A 12,970-nucleotide genomic window follows, 5' to 3' on the forward strand; every position below is an offset into this window, starting at 1 on the left:
GTGATTAACTCGATAAAAAAATTTAATCGTTTGACAGCCCTAGTTAAATGTACACCTTATCCCTAATATATACATAACACAATGAAACAGAATTGTTGTGGAACTCAAAATGTTGACTGGACAGTTATGGACTATGCACATTAAATCATTAGTAACATCACATATTACACAATACACCTAAGTATATCAGTAGCCGTGTTGATAGTTTTCCCCTGACCTTTTTACTGCAATAATATAATGACAACCTGAAATTATGGCTTTTAGTTTTGGCCACCCCAAGATTTTAAGTGGCCCCATCTGGCCACCCCTATGAAAAATTTCTGGAGGCGCCACTGACCCCCACCCCAAAAAAAAAAAAAAAAAAAAAAAAAAAAAACACACACAAAAACACAACCACTGTGAATTTCCTTTAGAAAGAGAGATTTCCCCCATTTTCTCCCTCGAAAATAACAATTTTAACTTTTTTTCATTTTTACGTAAGCATCAGCATATTCGTAAGGAATGTAGCCCTGACCCCCGTTCACCCAATCTGTTGGGTCTTATTAATGTCCCGTCCCTAGCAAAAAGTGTATATGCAGGTTATGCTGTTATGGTGTCCCTACCAATGTTGAGACCAAACCTGTGCCCTTGTGTATCTATCTACTACTATTCATTTAAAATGTTCCATTATTTTCCCAGCATATCTTCATCCACTCCAACACGGGCTGGTGTTGCCCTCCGCCCACCCCCTTTCCTGCTGACGTCAGCACGGCAGCGCGCCTGAAATAGGGCGGCGGAGGTGCGCGGCGCTCTCAGACGAAGAAGACGAAGAGGAGGAGAGAACCCCGCGACTGAGAGGACGAAGCGAGAAGACGCTGCAGAGAGACCAGCACGATGGCGAACCACCGCTGATACTTTGGGAATCCAAAGCACACGCGCGCGCAGGAGTGTCACACTTGGACTCTTCATTTTTTTTCTTGCATCTTTTTACCTCGGGGGTAACACAGGTAAGTTTGTTACACTGGGTTCACGTATGCGCATGTGTAAGTTTTGCATGAGAGCTGATCAGAATTCATAAATGGGAGCTATGTTGAATTAATGTAGGGATAGTGAAGTGCCTGCATCAGCGTAGCCCGTTGCGCTCCACATGTCGGCTTACGCGCTCAAACACACATACGAGCTGGTGGGAGTGATTTAACGTGATGGATCGCCGGTGTCATGTGGCGGGACTTTCATATAGTATACAGTGCCATCATCAACGGCATTGAAAGAGAATGCCAAAATTGATGTATTGCTTTAAAAAGAATTGCGATACTACGTACGATACGACATACTTTAAATCATCAGTATTAAATGTTGATCCTGTCCTGTACATTATTGCAATATGTAAAATGTGGACTCTTAATGTCAGTGATGGAAAGTGCAGAAAACAGCCCAAAATGGATCTCTGTTTGGACAAAATTATAATGCAGTTCAGTTCCAAAAAATCTCTGTTGTATCGCATCACTGTACAGTTTCAATATTCAATGTTTATTTGTCAATACTCTACTTAGACGTTTGTTCCGCCTAAACAATTGACGTGTGTACTCCATGGCTATGTAGAAAATGTAGAAAACTCATTCGTTGCCAGTGACTGCGATGGACGTCTCATACATTTTTACTGCAAAAGCTGCCAGCGAGTGCAAATGGCACTGAAACATAATAATTTCACTGTCATGCCTCCCTGTTCAAATGCATTGGACGTCTATCGCCGTTATGTATCGTAGCATTATTTGTTGCTGTACAGTATCAACAGTGGCTACAAACTATTATGTATTACATATTATATTATTATCAGCATGATATTATCAACATTTGTTGTTCGGTCCAATTAGTTTAATGTAGTATAATATCAATATTTTGTAGTCAACATCTACAGCATGTAACATTGGGAACAGTAGCTCTCCAAGGTGCTGAATTCCAATACTTCACTATTCTATTAGCAGTGGGACAAAATATCACTGTACCATATTTGTATGAGCGATATTTACTTTTGGCATCATGACACTGAATTATAGTAATTTTTCTTAAACCTATTACGTTGGTGCAGGAAACTACATTTTCTGGCGGTACAAAAACATTGTCATTATCAGGTATTGCCATTTATACATGTAAGACTGCATAATGCTTTCCCATCATTGCATTACAGTTTAGAGGAAATATTCCCAAAATATCATGAAACAGTGTTTTAAATTAAACATAGAAATGGTGCGTTTTCAGACAAACTGGACATAGCAGAAGAGCATTTCCAAGTCATACAACACAATAGCCGAGCACAGCATGTCCTTTTGAGCTTTTTTACAGGCAGCAGACCATAATCATAATAATCATATATAATAACAGTGAAAGGCACTTATTGTATTCTGTTGTGGGAATTTATAGGCACAGCGGGTTGTTGAGTTCAGAAGGTGGCTTGAATTGTGTTGTGAGTCTAACGGAGGCAGATGGACATACAGTATTTTTAGCGCCTTCTTTCTGATTATATGCATAATGTATACTCCTATATTACATCTAATTATTGTACAACACCTTTTCAAAGGGGGACATAATTATAATTTTCTAGTGTTTTTGTGTACATGTATTATAATCTGAAAAATTGATGGTTCTGATTCAGATTAGGATAATATGGCCTTGACGGAGTTCTGCCATAAACTTATTGTAAGTAGTTTGGTCATTTAACGCGTTTCCAACAATGTGCTTTGTACCATTTTAAATCATTTGAAATTTCAGAACTTACATTTGCCATTTTCCTTTGCATGCAGGGATTTAATATGAAATGAGTTGTTAATGCTGCATGCCTGCCTTAGTGGAGGTAAGCGTTCTGAATTGGGTCTTGGCAGCATTTTGAATTCATTTTTGACATTCCTCCAGACGGCTGATGTTGTCTGTCGTTTTGTCACTTGTTAATTTTGTAACTGCTGGCAGCGCTTTCGGGTCCTGATGTGCTTGAGTGTTTTCCTTCCGTGTTCCCTTGCTGCCGCCTCGATGAAAGAACGACACAGTTGACGGCAAGTGACACCATGAGGAAGTGAATCATTAACGCCCGCTAAAGTGAACGTCACTTTATACGTAGCTCTTTCTGAATGACTAGCACACTTTTTTGGGTGGTTTGTTTCTTGATGGTGTCTTGCTTGTACTTTATCTGCCATGTGAGGCAGTGCCCCAGGTTGCCAAGAATAGAACATGACTGACATATATGTGACATACAGTGGTACCTCTAGATACGAAGTTAATTCGTTCCAGGACCTTGTTTGTAAGTCAAAATGGTCGTATGTCGAGCAGGAGTTTCCCTTAAGAATACGTTATAATTCCATTATAATTTCGTTCCTCAGACCGTCAACCTACACTAAATCCTTAATAAATACTGCTGGTACTATAACAAATGGCAATTACACATAGCGAAACAAATTTATTATAAATAAAAATCGAAATAATAATGCAGTACAATAATAATAATATTAATTCCTGTTATAATGTAACAAATCCGGTTGTAATTTGGCGAATGTGTTTTGCGTGCTGAACCTCAACGCACCGTGTGGCTGATGTGACAGGGTAAGGTGTCAGAGTAAGAGAGGTGCGGTAGAGATTTTACTTCCTCCTTTAATGTTCTCTTGTTGTTGGTGTCAACTGCGGTGTACAGTAGGCGTGTTGTGTTGCACAAATTCTGAAATAAATGATTAAAAACCTAACGAAGCCGGCGATTTCTTTGGCGATGTTATCACAATAATAATGGTCGAAGGAGGACCGTCGAGATCGTAGACATTCTACGGCCGTATTGTCAAGCCACAACAAACGCGTACAACACGCTCATTTTTTTTCATCATTTCCATCTTCATTTCAATGGTAAGCATCACCTTTTTCCTTTTTTTCACCACCTACACTAACCTTGGAACTAGAGCTGAAACGAATACTTGAGCAACTCGAGTAACTCGGGTTTAAAAACTGATCCGAGTAATTTTATTCACCTCGAGTAATCGTTTATTTTGACAGCTCTAAGCATCACGTCTTGCTCGGACTACTTTTAATGCGGGACAACACGTTGATGTCACGTGCGTAGAGGAAGAAGCAAAAAAAAAAAAAAAAAAAAAAAAACTTACTGCAGCCGACAGCCGCTACAAATGACACCGACGTTGCTAAATACTAGCCCGCACGATGCTACGTTGGTAGCAGGTAGCGTCTGATGAGTCTCATGGAGATCACATGGATGTTGAACTAGATGCGAAATGACAGCCTCGGCTGCGTCTGGGCAGCGTTAGTAAACAGCCGCCATCTTAAAGCAGTAGAGCGCTAAGCGCTAATAAAGAGCGCTAAGCGCTAATAAATAAGATTAACATTACTGTTACTAGCTCACGTAACGTTAGCCCTGTGGAGGGCTAGGTTTCTATTAATTATGACCACTGTTGATGCGTGGCTAACGTGTCTTAATACAGGCTTTAACATAACATAGCGATGTGAAGTGATGAGGGTGTAAAATAAAAACTCAATAATGCTAACTATCAATTTTAGCTCAGTTGTCATTGCTGGATAAAACACCAAGTAACACTGGTCCCTAATTGTGCTCCAATACAGCCTGTATCATACATTTATTTTGAAAACTGCAAAAACTCAAAATCCTATCAGGATTTACAGTTTAGACTAACGTAAAACTTAACTAGAACTTAAAAATTGCTTGACACAAATAGAAATTCAATTGAAACACGTGGGGAAAAAAGTGTAAGGGCATTTTTAGGTGTATATATATATATATATATATATATATATATATATATATATATATATATATACACCTATATTTTTGTGGCTGGGGGGACAAAACATGTTAATGACCCCGAAACGCAGTGTCAGCAATATAATTAATTTACAAGATATACAGTATGCTCGATTTTGTCGCTTAGCCCATGCTTGTAATAACAGGCATCCCAGCTGTGTGTGTGTGGATGAGAGGGGGCGTGCGTGTGTGAGCGTGCGCATTTTTCAGTTTTACCTAGTGGATAAGTAGACGCTGACTTTTGCATTCCGCGTAGATATCCAATTTACTGCCAAGTTTTTTTCCAGTCACTCACACCCTTGCGAAATGAATTCTCACGGTGGTCAGTTTGAAAACGGCGGCAAGCAAAAGAGGAGACGGGATCCTTTTTGACTGAATATTCCAGGCAGGAATATTCATAATAATACGTAGAAAATGAATATTTTTTTGTTTCCATTCATTTTTTAGTGGAATTCTTAATCAGGCTGCTTAGGACAGCTATGCTTTTGGCCAAGATCGGTGTCCATTTAATATGGTACGCCCAGTGGTGGTTCTGCTGTACAATTAGCGTCTTTAGCGGGGGAAACTGAAACTCTACTCATCATTTTGGCGGTGCTCTCCGGCGTTTCATGGTCCAAATCTTTAATCCTTGGTTCTCACTCAGTAGTTGTTGTTGCTTTTGAAAGCTTAGGTTTGAAAAAATTACGTCATTATCTATCTTGCCTCTTCTGTCCTCAGGTAGTTTTGGCTAAGTAAAGCAAATGACCGTCTCTAAGGTTCTAGTCACAAGACCTGTTAAAAATGCGAAAAATTATTTTGACCCATTATAAAAATGATTATTATGTTCATTTCATTCATTGTTGTTGTTTTATTGCTTTACAACTTTTATAGATAATATTTTACCGGTAAAGTCTTAATTATATATTCATATACAGTGGTACCTCGACATACGATTGCGTCGACACGCGATATTTTCAACATCCGATGTAAAATTTGACTCGCCATTTATCTCTACTGTATTTTTCGGACTATAAGTCGCACCTAAGTATAAGTCGCACCAGCCATAAAATGCCCAACGAAGAGGAAAAAAACATATATAAGTCGCACCGGAGTATAAGTCCCATTTTTGGCGGAAATTTACTTGATAAAATCCAACACATAGAACAGATATGTCATCTTGAAAGGCAATTTAAAATACAAATGCAATAGAGAAAAACATGCTGAATAAGTTTACAGTATGATAATTAGGGTTGTTCCGATCATGTTTTTTTGCTCCCGATCCGATCCCGATCGTTTTAGTTTGAGTATCTGCCGATCCCGATATTTCCCGATCCGATTGCTTTTTTTTTTTTGCTCCCGATTCAATTCCAATCATTCCTGATAATTTTTCCCGATCATATACATTTTGGCAATGCATTAAGAAAAAAATGAATAAAACTCGGATGAATATATACATTCAACATACAGTACATAAGTACTGTATTTGTTTATTATGACAATAAATCCTCTAGATGGCATTTACATTATTAACATTCTTTCTGCAAGAGGGATCCACGGATAGAAAGACTTGTAATTCTTAAAGGATAAATGTGACTTTGTATATTGTGACTAAATATTGTCATCTAGTGTATTTGTTGAGCTTTCAGTAAATTATACTGTAGCCACTTAACTGTTCTGCCCAAATGCATGATGGGAAGTGCAACCATTACTGTGCGTAGTGGTACCAATTGATATATCTTCTCTGCGTTGGGAAATTACATAGGGTGTTGAGAAAAAGATCAATTACTACCTTTCTTCCCCACATTGCTTCCCAAGATATTTCTAATCGTAGGGAGAGGGATTGTAAGGCTTTAGCCAATTAAAAAAGGGCTCCAAAGGCTGCCAAAATTCACTCTACTCGTTTTACGCTGCCTTTTAGCTGTATATATAGGTAATACGGCGCCATTACAGATTGAGAGAGTGGGTCGTGCAGCGCATGCGTTAATTGCGTTAAATATTTTAACGTGATAAATTAAAAAAAAATTCATTACCACCGTTAACGGGACAAATTTGATAACCCTACCTTAAGCCTAAACTAAAGACTCTGGATGAGTGTAACATATTATGTCTGTAACGTTAAATACAATTAGAAAATGATTTAATAAAAAAAATAAAATAAAAAAAAAATAAAAAAAGGCATGTCCAATATTTTTTTGCCGATTCCGATAAATGACGTGATCGGACATGATGTACATGATGCATGAACAACGAAATGCGAACGTTGCCGGTATGTTAACGTAACATAGCTATTAAGAGTTATTCAGATACTGTAACTATAGAACAAAGAACATGGTAACAAGTTTACCAAACCATCAGCGTCACCAAAATAACATGTGAAATGATATAATAATGTGTTAATAATTTCACATATAAGTCGCTCCAGAGTATATAGTCCGAAAAATATGGTACATCCGACGAAATGCTCGAAATAACGACGATTAATGACAATGTCGCAATTTCATTGCTTTCCCGCAAGACTGACGCACAGCGGATTTTCTTGTGAAAGAAATCAACATGACATGGGTTCCAAGAATGTTAAAGCAGGTAATGAGAAAAGAAAAAAAGGTGAGGCTTACCATTGAAATGAAGATGGAATGATGGAAAAATATGAGCGTGGGGTGCACGTCCATGAACTGCTTGACAATACTCCGACGACCTCTGTTCGCCAGTCTTTATACGTTAAGGTGACAGTTATTATTCTGGTACCATCGCCAAAGAGATCACCAGCTTCGTCAGGTTTTTAATCATTTCATTCCGAACTTGTGCAACAAAACACGTGTCGCCAACTGATAGCAACAACAAGATGTGAAAAGAGAAAGTCAACTGCACTCTCTCACTCTGCCCTCAGCCACGCCGTGCGTTCAGATACACTACGCAAAATACATAATGTATTTGTGTTGCTCTTGTAATTGCTTTTTGCAATAGTAACAGCAGTATTGTTTAAGGATTTTGTAAAAAAGCACTGAGCTGGTGTGACGAGAAAAATGGATACCACTGCAGATAGTCCTTTTAGAACAATAATGATGCCCGTACTGAATTAATTAGACCAAAACTTTCTCTCTATCAACGCGTTGCCTTTTTATTTTCTTTCTATGAGAACGTAGGTCTTAGCTTTCTTTAGGTGGCCAAAATATGCCTGCTCATAAAAACAACAAATTGTAAATCGCCACCAGGGGGATCCAAAACACGTAACATGCAAACAACCTTGCATTTTGAACATATTTAATGTAGGTTTTTGGGCTGTGGAACGAATTAATGGAATTATAATGTATTCTTATGGGAAAATCCTGCTCGACATATGAACATTTGGTCTTACAAACAAGGTCTTGGAACGAATTAACTTCGTATGTAGAGGTACCACTGCACACTGTATAGGAAAGTCAATGACATGTAATGACATATTTCGGCCACCGGGGCGGGGTGCTTTGCCACCCTGGCCCCCCCTTAATCTCCACGTATGCAGTCCTAGGCTGACGATGTAACCATAATTTCCGCGTAAATCACAATAAACCATTTAAGTACCCCGAAATGCCCCTTAAACCTCATAATAACTGTCCAAAAACTTGTATTATACATAACATTAAATATATAAAGTAAAAAATAACATACTGTGAGGTACGTTGTGTTAAATGCGGTTATATTGAAATGACTCTTAATATGGCCCCCGCGCTGCCATTTTGACACATGCACTTTAATTTACTGGTTGCCATGACGGTAATATGTGAACGAAAGTTCAGTCGTTGCCAGCCCTTCCAGTTCAAATGGATTGAACGTCTACTAGTAACAAAGTTATTTAAAAATCAGAGTCAAAGGATAAAAAAAAGTCCAAGTATTGTAGTTCCTCCCCCAGTTGTTCATCCCAGCTCGATTGTTGATTTTCATTGGGGGTGACGGCGCAGCAGCTCGTGCAACAACCCGAGATGATGGCAGGCTAGTTTTCTCCTTGTCCAACTCATCTTTTATTTACGCACTTCGCGGCCAACTCAAAATGCGCTTTAGTATGACGCCATCCAAGATGTGACCGAGTCCTCATGCAAGCCCACGAGCCAAAATAATACTGTTATAGATTTGAAGGCTTTCAGATCAGTGATGAGGCATCATGTTTCCTTGTCTAATGTGGAGCAAGCAACAAAGCTATCCCCTCGGGTGGACCCAAGCCTACTTCCTTGCCGCCTTTATGCTTCCTGACTTTGATTTGTCGAGCTTTGCAAAAAAATAGAAAAGAAAAAAAAACCATACGGAAAAAAAATATAAACAGAAAAGCCACCCCAGAATATAATGAACCGTTCTAAACATTACAAGCATTAACACACACAGAGGAAATTACAGATGGTGAGTCACGGTGTTTAGACACACAATTTAAATGGAAACTCGCACTCGGCAGGACTGTGTAGAGCCATTTCCTAAGCAGTGGTCCAAATATGACATCATTTTTTTTAAATGGATGATGCGTGGATCCTAATGGACAACTTTGGGCATATTCGGAAAATACATGTACGGCTTGGTTCAGATCCAAATCAGAATGTATTGCCCTTGGTGAAAGTCTTCACTTACCTAATTTGAGTTTGCTGTCACCTTAACTCATTGGCTGCATTTGATGTGATAGACGTCCAATCCATTTGAAAAGCCGTCCCAGCCCCTCCGAGTTCAAATCGATTGGAAGTCTATCACTGTCAATGGCAGAGGTGGGTAGTCACGCGTTACATTTTCTCCGTTACATTTACTTGAGTAACAGTAGTCTTACTAAGACATACTTTTTACTTGAGTAGATTTGTGAAGAAAAAATGCTACTCTTACTCAGCTACTTTGGGCTACACAAGAGTCATTACATTTTTCCTCTGTATTCTACATATTTGATTTCTTATTTTTTGCTAGCGATGCCAAGAGTAGCTCTACTAATTTCACCAATAAGACATAGCAACTAAGAGTGGGAACCTCTTGGTACCTCATGAAACGATACAAAGCTCACGATAACGATGATCTGACGATATGGCGATACAACGATTATCGATACATTGGTCAGGAAATCTTTCTAGGATATTCTACAAAAAAAAAAAAAAAAAAACAATAAATAGAAAAACAAGTTTCTGCTGTGAATTGGAATGAGTTAGTAGATATCCAATCCACTGGGAGGGTGGCAACGAATGAACAATCGTTCATTCGCTGCCATCCCTCCCGCTTCAAACGGATTGAAAGTCTATCAATGGCTGTCAGTGGCAGTCAATGCCAGGTAATGAGGTAATTTTGGGCCATTTAAGGTCATTTACCTGTTGATTTCCAGTTACATCCTGTTGATTTTGGGGTATTTTATGGGTCACTTGATTTTGAGTTACAGTCGAGGAAGTGACCTGGGAATCACTCAAATCAATTGGCAGTGACTCAAACTCAACAGGAAATGCTCAGTAAATGAACAGCAAGTGACCTGTAAATGCCCCGAAAATTGGACAGGATGACTGCGAATGCTCTGGTTGGTAGACTGCTGCATCAAGCACCGTCAATGGCAGCCTTAGAGTTAACTGAGACACTATTATGGTGGAAGAATTTGGTAGGAACTTGTTGGTTCCTTTTTTTTTTTAAACATCGACACCTTTTTAAAAATATATCTTGATTCTTGGCAGGAGCATATTGATAACCTTTAGGGATACAAAGTATCACGATATATCACCATTTCGATATTTTGTCAAACCCCTAATAGCACCAATAATCACATGACTCCATTTCACCAATCAGACGCAAGCTTGCTGTTCTATGATCACGCCAGCCTGTTCAATCACGTGGCGTCTATTTGACAAATACATATCGACAACATGCTGCCTCCTCCGCCCCTTTAAAGAAGGGGATTTAGAAGTTACAGCAGCCACTGTAATTTAAAAAGACGCCCATGTTGTGGAGGTGGGAAACACACCACTAATTTTGCTACTGAAAGTTCGACCTGCATCAAAGTTAGCATAACATTAAACTGTGTGAACTTGCTAACCTGCAAAACTCAAGGAGGAAGCTGCTTAGAGAGAAGTGTCCTTCTGTTTGTGTTTTCTACTGTTAACATTAATTAAAAGGTGAGAAATGTAGTGAACTATGCTGGAAACTTTGGAACTAGAAAAACGTAAGAAAAAAGCTGCTTAGAGAGAGAGGGGTGCTGCATAACCTCATATTTTGCTCACACAACACAACAAACACACAACATAATCATAATTAACTATGTACATACTAAACAAATTGTACATAAGAAACACATTTTTTTGGACGCTGAAACCAACCCACACTAGCGTTGCGATTGACTGGTCGATCATGATCGACATAATGAGCACCCATGATTTGGCATATCATTCATTAGGTTCATGTTCATGAGAAATGTTGCCCTGACCCCCGTTCACCCAATCTGTTTGGTCTTATTAATGTCCCATCCCGAGCAAAAAGTGTACATGCAGGTTAAGCTGTTATATCATACCTACCAATGTTGAAACCAAACCTGCACCCTTGGTTTTGCCTCACAGGAGTATAAAGTAGGGATGCACAGAAAATGAACATTCTAGGCCAAAACCTACAGTGCTGGCCAAAAGTATTGGCACCCCTGCAATTCTGTCATATAATGCTCAATTTCCCCCAGAAAATAAATTGCAATTACAAATGCTTTGGTAGTAATATCTTCATTTAATTGGCTTGCCATGAAAAAACACAAAAAAATATGGAAAAGACAAATAAATCATTATCATTTTATACAAAACTCCTTGAGTCATCACCTTATCGTGATGGAGGGGTTTGCGTGTCCCAATGATCCTAGGAGCTATGTTGTCTGGGGGCTTTAAGCCCCTGGCAGGGTCACCCATGGCAAACAGGTCCTAGGTGAGGGGCCAGACAAAGAATGGCTCACAAGACCCCTTATGATGGAGAAATTTACAGGATCCAAGTTTCCCTTGCCCGGACGCGGGTTACCGACCCCCCCCCCCCCGAAGCCAGGCCTGGGGGTGGGGCTCGAAGGCGAGCGTCTGGTGGCCGGGCCTTTTCCCATGGGGTCCGGCCGGGCACAGCCCGAAAAGGCAACGTGGGTCCGCCTTCCCATGGGCTCACCACCTGTGGGAAGGGCCAAAGGGGTCGGGTGCGTAGCAATTTGGGCGGCAGCCAAAGGCAGGGGCCTTGGCGGTCCGATCCCCGGCTACAGAAGCTAACTCTTGGGACATGGAATGTCACCTCTCTGGCGGGGAAGGAGCCCGAGCTGGTGTGTGAGGCAGAGAAGTTCCAACTAGATATAGTTGGACTCTCCTCCACACACAGTTTGGGTTCTGATACCAGTCCTCTCGAGAGGGGTTGGCCCCTCTTCCACTCTGGAGTTGCCCACGGTGAGAGGCGCCGAGCAGGTGTGGGCATACTTATTGCCCCCAGGCTTGGTGCCTGTATGCTGGGGTTTACCCCAGTAGACGAGAGGGTAGCTTCCCTCCGCCTTCGGGTGGGGGGACGGGTCCTGACTGTTGTTTGTGCTTATGCACCAAGCAGCAGTTCAGAGTACCCACCCTTTTTGGAGTCCTTGGAGGGTGTGCTGGAGAGTGCCCCCTCTGGGGACTCCCTCGTTCTGCTGGGGGACTTCAACGCTCATGTGGGCAATGACAGTGAGACCTGGAGGGGCGTGACTGGGAGGAACGGCCCCCCCGATCAGAACCCGAGCGGTGTTCTGTTATTGGACTTCTGTGCTCGTCACGGATTGTCCATAACAAACACCATGTTCAAACATAAGGGTGTCCATATGTGCACTTGGTATCAGGACACCCTAGGCCGCAGTTCGATGATCGACTTTGTGATCGTGTCATCGGACTTGCGGCCGCATGTTTTGGACACTCGGGTGAAGAGAGGGGCGGAGCTGTCAACTGATCACTACCTGGTGGTGTGTTGGCTCCGATGGTGGGGGAAGATGCTGGTCAGACCTGGCAGGCCCAAACGTATTGTGAGGGTCTGCTGGGAACGTCTGGCAGAATCCCCTGTCAGAAAGAGTTTCAACACCCACCTCCGGCAGAACTTCTCCCTTGTCCCGGGGGAGGTGAGGGACATTGAGTCCGAGTGGGCCATGTTCCGCACCTCCATTGTTGAGGCGGCCGATCGGAGCTGTGGCCGTAAGGTGGTTGGTGCCTGTCGTGGCGGCAATCCCCGAACCCGCTGGTGGACACCAGCGGTAAG

General features: G+C 41.1%; 1 protein-coding gene across 1 annotated transcript in view; it reads left to right on the forward strand.

Annotated features, from left to right (window-relative positions):
• Window positions 1-805: 805 nt before the first annotated feature.
• Window positions 806-12,970, forward strand: part of fstl4 (follistatin-like 4) — a 291,975-nt gene continuing 279,810 nt past the window's right edge. The window contains exon 1 of the mRNA XM_057821868.1: window positions 806-986. The gene's annotated coding sequence lies outside the window, so the exon portion shown is untranslated. The remainder of the gene's footprint in view (window positions 987-12,970) is intronic.

The sequence above is a fragment of the Corythoichthys intestinalis genome, chromosome 18 (genome assembly GCF_030265065.1).
Source record: "Corythoichthys intestinalis isolate RoL2023-P3 chromosome 18, ASM3026506v1, whole genome shotgun sequence".
In the NCBI taxonomy this organism is placed as follows: Eukaryota; Metazoa; Chordata; class Actinopteri; order Syngnathiformes; family Syngnathidae; genus Corythoichthys; species Corythoichthys intestinalis.